The sequence below is a fragment of the Silene latifolia genome, chromosome 9 (genome assembly GCF_048544455.1).
Source record: "Silene latifolia isolate original U9 population chromosome 9, ASM4854445v1, whole genome shotgun sequence".
Classification (NCBI taxonomy): domain Eukaryota; kingdom Viridiplantae; phylum Streptophyta; class Magnoliopsida; order Caryophyllales; family Caryophyllaceae; genus Silene; species Silene latifolia.
The window spans coordinates 149,449,204-149,457,822 of NC_133534.1; the positions used below are offsets into that span (position 1 = coordinate 149,449,204).

The following is an 8,619-nucleotide window of genomic DNA, read 5'->3' on the forward strand; positions in this document are numbered from 1 at the left end:
GAACCATGGCCCTCATAAAGCGAATGAGGACCGCAAAACCAGCAGTGACCCAGTCCCAACGGCCTAGGTCGCTCAGGTCAGAAAGATAGGGAAGGAGCTTCGTCGATAGCCTCTCTCCCTTGTCTCCGAGGTAGATCGAAGACAGGAACCACCAGAGCCATAAACGGACTCTCTGCTCTGCAGTACAGAGAGGAGGAGCCATCTCCCTCCCCTCGATCACCACCGACGCCGGGGTCTTCCCCACAAAATAGTCCCGGACGTAAGAACTAGGCACCAATCCAGGCACCGCAGCAGCCTTCGGCATCATGTTCCAGCTGATCAATCTCCTAGCCTAAGCCGAGTCTACCCTCATGGCTGACTCCGGCCACTCCACCACCTCAGTCCCACACGGCAAACCAGAAATCATGTCGTAGTCCTCCAACGTGACCCCCACCTCGCCAAAAGGTATGTGAAATGTGGAGGTTGTATCCCAAAACCGGTCCAAGAAAGCTCAGACCAGGCTGAGGTTAGCCCGAAGCTTGCTCCTCGTGATATCCCTCCAAGCCTGCACCAAAGCACCGAACGCTCCCCGCTCGATGATGGCTGGCTCCTCAGCCGACAGTCTCTCGTAGCACCCCATCGCCGTCGTGTAGCCCGAGAACGATCTGATGTTCCCGGCCTCCTATTTGGGTTCAAAACAAAAGCTATCTTTAGCATGAATAAAGAAGAAAAGGAATAACAAAAACGAATGAAAGAAGATGAATGAAGAGTGATGAATTCGATTTACCAAGCTCTTCACCGTCCTGTAGGACAGGTGACCATCTGCAGCCCAAAGTAGGTGCCTACTGTCCCAAGTCTCAGCCAATTCATGTGCTCCCCTTAGCTGGCGACCAACCCGTCCAACGTTGGCCCATCTCGGGGCCTCCTCCTCCTCAAGAACCTCCTCCTCAAGGACCTCGTCCTCAGCAGCCGTCACCGCAGTGGTAAAAGCCTGCTCTAACGCCTCCTCAAGCGAACGAGAAGGGTCAATAGTAGTATCCACATCCATGGGAGCTCTCCCTGACGTAGAAGCCTCATCACTTGCAAAATTAAAGTGAATTTAGGCCGCGTCAAGTGACGACAAGCCTTAATTAGGGAATTTTCGAGTTTTCGGAGCTCCGAAAATCGCTCTTTTCTCGCCATCTTTGGCAATTTTCCCACTAGCCCGGCCGCTCATGTGGTAATTTGGGTCAATTCAAGCCTAAGTTGAAGCCTAGTCATGGGTTCGAGTCGGAATTTCGACAGCATTTCGTTATAACGGCGGTTATGCCCTAGAAAGTGTCCTGAAAAAGCCATCACAAATCAAAATTCCGAGATTATAGGAAGTTTACCCATTATAAAAGGATTCCAAATATCAAGTTTCGTCGCAAATGGGTAACCTAAGGCTACTTTCAAAGCGATTTACGGTTTAGCTGTAAGACCGTCTTAATTTCACCCAAATGCTCAAAACTCAACGAAAATTCGAAACAAATACATGGTTATGATCCTTATACTACCAATTAGCCATTTACAAGGTCAATTTTTCAAGGTAAAATCATTTGGGGGAAAAGCCCTAAATTTTCGACATAATTAGGGTTGAAACCCTGATTTTGTCGGTCCAATTTGATCAATTATAGAAGATTAATGCAAGTATAATACACATACCTCGATTAGTCATGGCAAATGCGAGTTTTTGATCAAATTTTGACGAAAAATAGTTGTAATTTGAGAGAGTAATTAAAGAATTATGTTTCGAAATTATGAAATAAAACCTCTGTTTCATCCGGTTTTTACCCAGGAAAGCCACGCTCAGGGAAAGACGCAGCAGGTGCTGTGCCTCTTCCAAGGGACGCAGCTCTTGCGGCGCCTCTTTCTCAGTTTCCCTCCATACGAATTTTCAAAGATTCGTTATAAGTTCGTTATTTTGTGGGCCTATCTTTGGTGCGCCTCTTCCTTGATGCCACACATCATATATTTGGTCCGTTTGACATTTATTCTTCGCCCGAACCCGTGTTTCCACGCTAGCTGCAAACTGTCGCCATATTTTTTACCAAGACCTTGCTTGTCACAATGAGCGAATATTCTGTGACAGATGTTTCGACACACCTCTGTTATGTTCCCCCAGCGAGAGTACACGGACAGACATTCCCTCTCAAGACATGGAGATCAGTTCCCAATTATGTTCCCCGAGCGAGAGTTCACGGACAGACAATCGTCCCTCTCGAGACATGGAGATCAACATCGACCCCAAGCTCTTCTGAAGTTTGTTTGAAGCCGACACAAGCAGATTTCTCCCAGCAGTTTCTGACTACGTCCTGCTGCCTCCTCCCAATATCGCATTTTTTACCCCTGGAGTTTCAAGGAATTTCAGATATGGTCTCTTCTTATGGCTGGCGAGCCTCCTTACATAGTCTAATGGACTTTAAACGACCCTCCCCGATAGTCGACAAACTCTAAAATGTTCCCGACGACAGGTCCTTGGCTCAGACCCCTTGAGCCGCCTCGCGTCGCCATAGTCGTCAGGTTGTAATCTTCGATTGACCTGATGGCTATATTTTGACTTTTGCCTTGTCCAAGCCTCAGTCAAAGTGGGGGCTCTGTAGATACCTCATTTCTGAACCTCCCGCAAACCACCCGGTGATGATTGGGCCACATGTTTGGTATACGAAAAGATTTGTGACAGTTTATAAGTTTATCGTCAAGTGATCGCTCAAACACTTGCGTCTACCTCTTAATTGTCATCTACGTGACGATACGGTCGTTTTGGCAGTAATTAGAGTACATTTGGAGTTCGGGTCAAAAGCTGTCTTCAATTTCTAATAACAGAGTTAGAATGTTCTGGAATGTTCCGGATATTTCTATTCCATATTTTCCAATCTTTTGATCTTTGGTAAAATATCTCCCGTAATATTCGCACAAAATATTAAGGAAACGAGATTAATCCGCTATTCTATAATAGAAACGCGGAAATCTTTCTTCCACAGGAGGAAACCACTAAGGAAAGGACGCAGCAAGTGCCGCGCCTCTTCCAACAGACGCAGTGCCTGCTGCGCCTCTTCCTCAGTCCTTTTCTGCGTATTTTCTGTATCTTTTCGAGATTCACTTCCAAATTTTCTCCGAAAACCCTACTTCCTCCGTGTGATTAGTATAAATAGAGACCTTCGGTCTCACATATTTCTCACGCGAGTGTCCGCCCTTCTCTTCTCCCTTTGCATTCTAGACCACGTTCTTACTTTTTGGCGTCTAAGTGCTTGAACTTTCGACCACGTAAGCTCGGATCTTTCTGAGTACCAGCCTCGTTTTGCATGACCGACCAATTTGACCAACTCCACATCAATCAACATTAATCAATCATATTCGTTTTCCTCCTAGACGGCACTTTCGTCTACATTCGAGTCGAGCATCACTAAACATTAACTTAGTTCATCTCGTTTCGTCAAACATGTAAGTCTGAGGGTGTAAATCCTCCTTTTGTTTATTGTTCTCTATTATCGTAATCATCATTGTAAGATTTATGTCGAAAGTATTCTTAAAATCGATATGTAAAACCTTGTTTAAATACTCTTTTTACGGATTATCAGAGGACAACCGTCAAGAAAGGACGCAGTAACTGCTGCGCCTCTTTGAAGGGACGTAGTACCTGCTGCGCCTCTTCGTGAGGCTGCCGCAGTTCCTGCTACCTTTCTTCTTCCTTCGTCTTTTGATAATTCGATTGTTTTGTTTCGTTTTCAATTGTTCATCTTTCTTTTAACCCGATAATTTGAACATAATAATTTGAACATGTAAATAAATCATCATTAATTATTCCATCATTAAATCCCGACTTAAATCCCTTATAATTCATATTTGCGGGTTTTCGTCATTGAAATCAATTCGGGTTTTAGAGGTTCGATTTACTCATATTGAATCTCTGGAATTCATCTTTGATATACTTGTATCTGTTATTTACCGTCACCATCATTAATCCATCATTAATAACCTGTTTAGTCTAGTTAATTTGATTAGTTTGTTAATTTGTAATTAATAATCTTATAAATCTTGTAATATTTCGTTCTAATTAGTTTCATTCACGCTTTATCATTTTTATGACCTCAATCACATGTAAATAATATGTTAATCACTTTCATCCCAGTCAATTATCCATTAATCAAGAATTAAAATCACCAATGAGCATTAACGAGATGCGGTTCCGGCTTCACAGCCAGAACTCAACCCAGGAACAAACGCAGCGACTGCTGCGCCTCTTCCAAGGGACGCAGCTCTGCTGCGCCTGTTCCCGGTTGATTTCTGTCTCTGAATTCCCGTTTCTGCTTTGATTTAGTTTATTAATTACGTGTTTAATTAACTATTACTCGTGTTATCACCTAATTTCTGTTCGTTTATTCATTTATTCTTTCTTTTCTAAAATTATCCGTTTTAAATGTATTTTCGACATAAATCATTAAATCCGATGTAATTATTGTAATTTTCCTTTATTGTATTTTTATTGTATTTCTTTTATTACCATATTGTTTGTATGCTCTCACATACAATCGATTTAAATCTCTACCTCGACATTAATTGTATGTTCAATTACGTGTTAACCGACTTAGTTAATTCTCACATGCTAGGATTAATTTATTGGATGTTGCATAGCATGCATATAATCGACATTATATCGAGTATAGATAATTTCCCTAATCATTAGTAGAGGCTGCTATCGAGGCGAGCGGGATTAGGTGTTCGATCAAAACAGCTTCCTAATACGTACCCTCACCCCTTACTCCAGATCTCTGTGAACATCCGTGTTCATTGGCATCCACGAGAGTAATTGATGTGACCATAATTAGAGCATATTTAGTCCCCGAATTAGCGTTGTTCCCATGCTTTTTAGTGCATATTTGGGTCATTTATTGTCTTTAGTTCTTTGTTTTGCATATTCTTTGAGGTTTTGATGGAGTGCAAACCTTGCATTTTCATGGCAAAATGAGGCTAAATTGATTGAAATCAATGACCAAGCATCAAGGAGAGACAAGACTAGAAGGCCTTTGTACATACTATAGTAGATGGGCAATGATGAGAAAAGATCCTTGCATCCCCGAGGAAATCCCCAAGGATCTTATGAAGAAAAAGGAAGAAAAGAAGAAGAAACAAGACTGCCCAGCAATCCGTGCGTCTTCCCCAGAAGACGCCCGTCTCCACCACCACAATCCGTGCGTCTTCACCCCAAGACGCCCGGGCAAAAGACCCAGAAGACGCCCGTCTTCTCTACAAGACGCCCGGGCAGAAACCACCGAATCCGCCCGTCCCGTGCTAAAGACGCCCGGATTCCCAGGCAGACCCATTTCGTCTTCTTCAAGCTTCAAAGAAAGATGCACATCTTTTTCTAGAGACCGGAGTCTCCCTAGAGACCGGAGTCTTTCCAAAAAGACCGGCGTTTCCTTAAGTAGGGACTTAATCGTCATTTAAGCCCTTAGTTAACCCTAATTCATCCACTTAATCCCCACTATAAATACCCCATTAGTCTAATTAGAAGAGCATGTTCTTCTTAGCAATCTTTAGTGTAGTTAAACTCAATCAAATATATCTTTAATCTTGTAATCAACAATTAATCAAGTTTTAATACAGGTTTTATTTCCTTAATCTCTCTCTTGTTCATCCTTTATTTTGGGTAATTGAAGATTATTTGGGTTATTATTGGGAGATTGACAACCTCTCAATCAAGCATCAAGTACTTCTTTTATTCTTTGCTTTATTATTGGAATCATTAGTAGGTATAATTCTCTTAATCCCTCTTTAATTATTGTTAATCACTTTCATTTATTCATCATGTTTCACTTTGTTGGTATGATTGACAACCTTGCTAGCATGTTCAACATGATAATGAGTGAGTAGTTACTTAGCTAGGGTTAATGGGTAATTCGGGGAAACCAACATGGGGAATGATTCATGCTTAAATTAATATGCTTTCATAGTTTATTTTCTTGCTTGTTGTGATCTCAACTCATGCACATGTTATGATTGATGAAATGTGAGCCTACGAATCCTTGCATTTTTTACCCATCACCTACAATTTCAATGAGACTTGTAAGACATAAACCAACTCGAGTCTCATTAGACCATGCATGTTGTTGAGTAGGGAAGACTAAGTCGACTTGTAGCAGGTGTTGTACAATCTAATCGATTCGGCTCCGGGACCCAAACTTACCTAGGATTGTAAGAAATAAACCAACTCGATCCATCACAACAATAATTGCTTGTTTATAACTTGAGAATATGTTTGTATGATCAATTCCCATGAATCCCCTATGACCCCATGACACCCTAGTGCTTTTTATCAATTGTTTATATCCCTTTTTATTCATCTTGCTTGTTTACTTTCAATGCTATTTTGTTTAGTGATCTTCTACATCAAACCCCAATTGTGACACCCCCTAAGACACCACTAGTTGCAATAGAAATCTCATCTCAATTCCCGTCCCTTGGGATCCGAACTTTACTTGCCTCTTTACTAATTGTAGAGTTGTTTGTGAAGTTATAAATTGTGTTTTGGTCTAGGTGATCCTAACGACAAGTAACCGAAAGGTATAGAAATTACCGACCAAAAATGGCGCCGTTGCCGGGGACGGTGTTAACTTGATTTAGATTTTCTTATATTGTTATTAGTTGTGTCTTTCTTTGCCTTGGGGAAGTAAAACTCCTCAAGGTTTGTTCTAATTGATTGATATTTTGCATGTCTAGAAGGTCACAAGGTGACTTGTTACCCTTTGATCGTGAAATTGAAAGAACTTTGACAACCAATAGAAGACTTGCTAGGAGAACTTTGAGAGGTATTGGTGAGGTTGTAGATATTCAACCAAATACTATTGAGTTCATCAACCCTTTTGCAAGAGAAGGTGAGGAGAACCCAACACAAAATCCAACACAAAATCAACTCACAATGCCTAAGTTTTCATCACATTCCGTACCCACCGAGGAGAACCTACCTAATGGTACTCCCACACCACAACATCTAACCGGAAATTTTATTGCCAAATCCGCATTTATCCAATTAGTCGAAAGAAGCCAATTTGGGGGGATGCCTAGTGAAGACCCTCATTCTCATATGGAGACTTTTTGTGACTATTGTGATGCGATTTCTCAAACCGGTGTAACTCAAAACCAAATACGATGAGTCTTATTTCCTTTTTCTCTAATTGGCACCGCGAAACAATGGTTGAAAGGCCTTGATAAGGCTACTCTCGGAATTGATTCTTGGAAAAAGTTGGCTCTAGCTTTCTACAAAAAGTTCTATCCACCGGAAAAGACTAACATGCTAAGAGCTCAAATCACGGGCTTTAAGCAAAGGGATGAAGAATCTTTGTATGAAGGTTGGGAGCGGTTTACGGGAATTTGTCGCTCATGTCCTCCCCATGGACTTAGCGAGTGGTTCTTGGTACAACAATTTTGGAACGGACTTTATGAAGATTCAAGGAACATTCTCAACATGGGATCAAATGGAATGTTCACTGAAGTTGATGACAATCAAACTTGGAACAAAATTGAGGAAATGGCGGTCCATAACTCACAATATAGTAGACCTCGCAAGGCTACTAGAGGAGGAAAGCATGAAGTGGACTCCATTACTCAATTGGGTGCTCAACTTAGTGCTCACATTGATACCATCAATTTGATGTTTGAAAAATCTATGGCTAGACTTGAAGAAGCCTCAAAATCATCAAAGCATCATGTTAATGCCATGACGGCATCTTCATCAATCCCAAGTGGGATATGTGAGAATTGTGGAACTTTGGGTCATGACCAAAGTGAATGTAGGGGAACAAATGAACAAGTGAATGCCTTCCAAGCATACAAGAGTGGTACCCCATATTCAAACTATTACAATGAAAACACCAAATTCCATCCAAATCTCTCATACAAAAGCCAAAATGTTCAAAACCTTCAAACAACATACACCCCACCTCCCATGAGAAACCAAAATCAAAGACCCTTTTACAACCAAAACCAAGGTTACCAAAATCAATCTCCATACAATCAACAAAATGACCAAGGTTTTGATGTTCAAAAAGCGGTCCTTCAAATGCAAAAGAATCAACAAGAATTTTTCACTCAAATGCAAAAGGATAGTTAAGCAAAGGAAACCACCATCAACAACATCCTAGCTCACACCAAAATGTTGGAAACCCAATTGACTCAACTACCATCTTCAAGCTCATAAAGACAAAAGGGGCAATTACCACCTCAAAGTAATCCCCCAAGACATGAAACAGTTAGTGCCATTCACTTGAGAAGTGGTACAAGCTATGAAGCACCGAAGAAGCAAGTTGAGGATGAAGTTGTGGAAGCTAGTGCCAAAGAAGAAATTGTGCAAAACTCCAAGGATGGGGAACCATCAAAAGAAGAAATTTCAAAGAAAAATGAAGACAAGGTCAAGGAGAAGGAGCCCATTGTGATTAGACTTCCTTTTCCAAGTCGTCAAGCCAAGCCCAAATTTGATGACCAACTTGGAAAATTTATGGAAATTGTGAAGAATTTGGAAGTCTCAATTCCTTTCACGGAATTAATCAATCACGTGCCGGCCTATGCGAAATACATGAAAGACATCCTCACAAAGAAGAAGTCGATCTGGAAGCTTGAGACTAT

At 41.4% G+C, this 8,619-nt stretch overlaps 1 non-coding gene across 1 annotated transcript; it reads right to left on the reverse strand.

Moving 5' to 3' along the window:
* Positions 1 to 7,288: 7,288 nt before the first annotated feature.
* On the reverse strand, positions 7,289 to 7,395 carry LOC141603465 (small nucleolar RNA R71). The gene has a single exon (XR_012525340.1). It is a non-coding gene; the product is annotated as a small nucleolar RNA R71 (small nucleolar RNA).
* Positions 7,396 to 8,619: the final 1,224 nt, after the last annotated feature.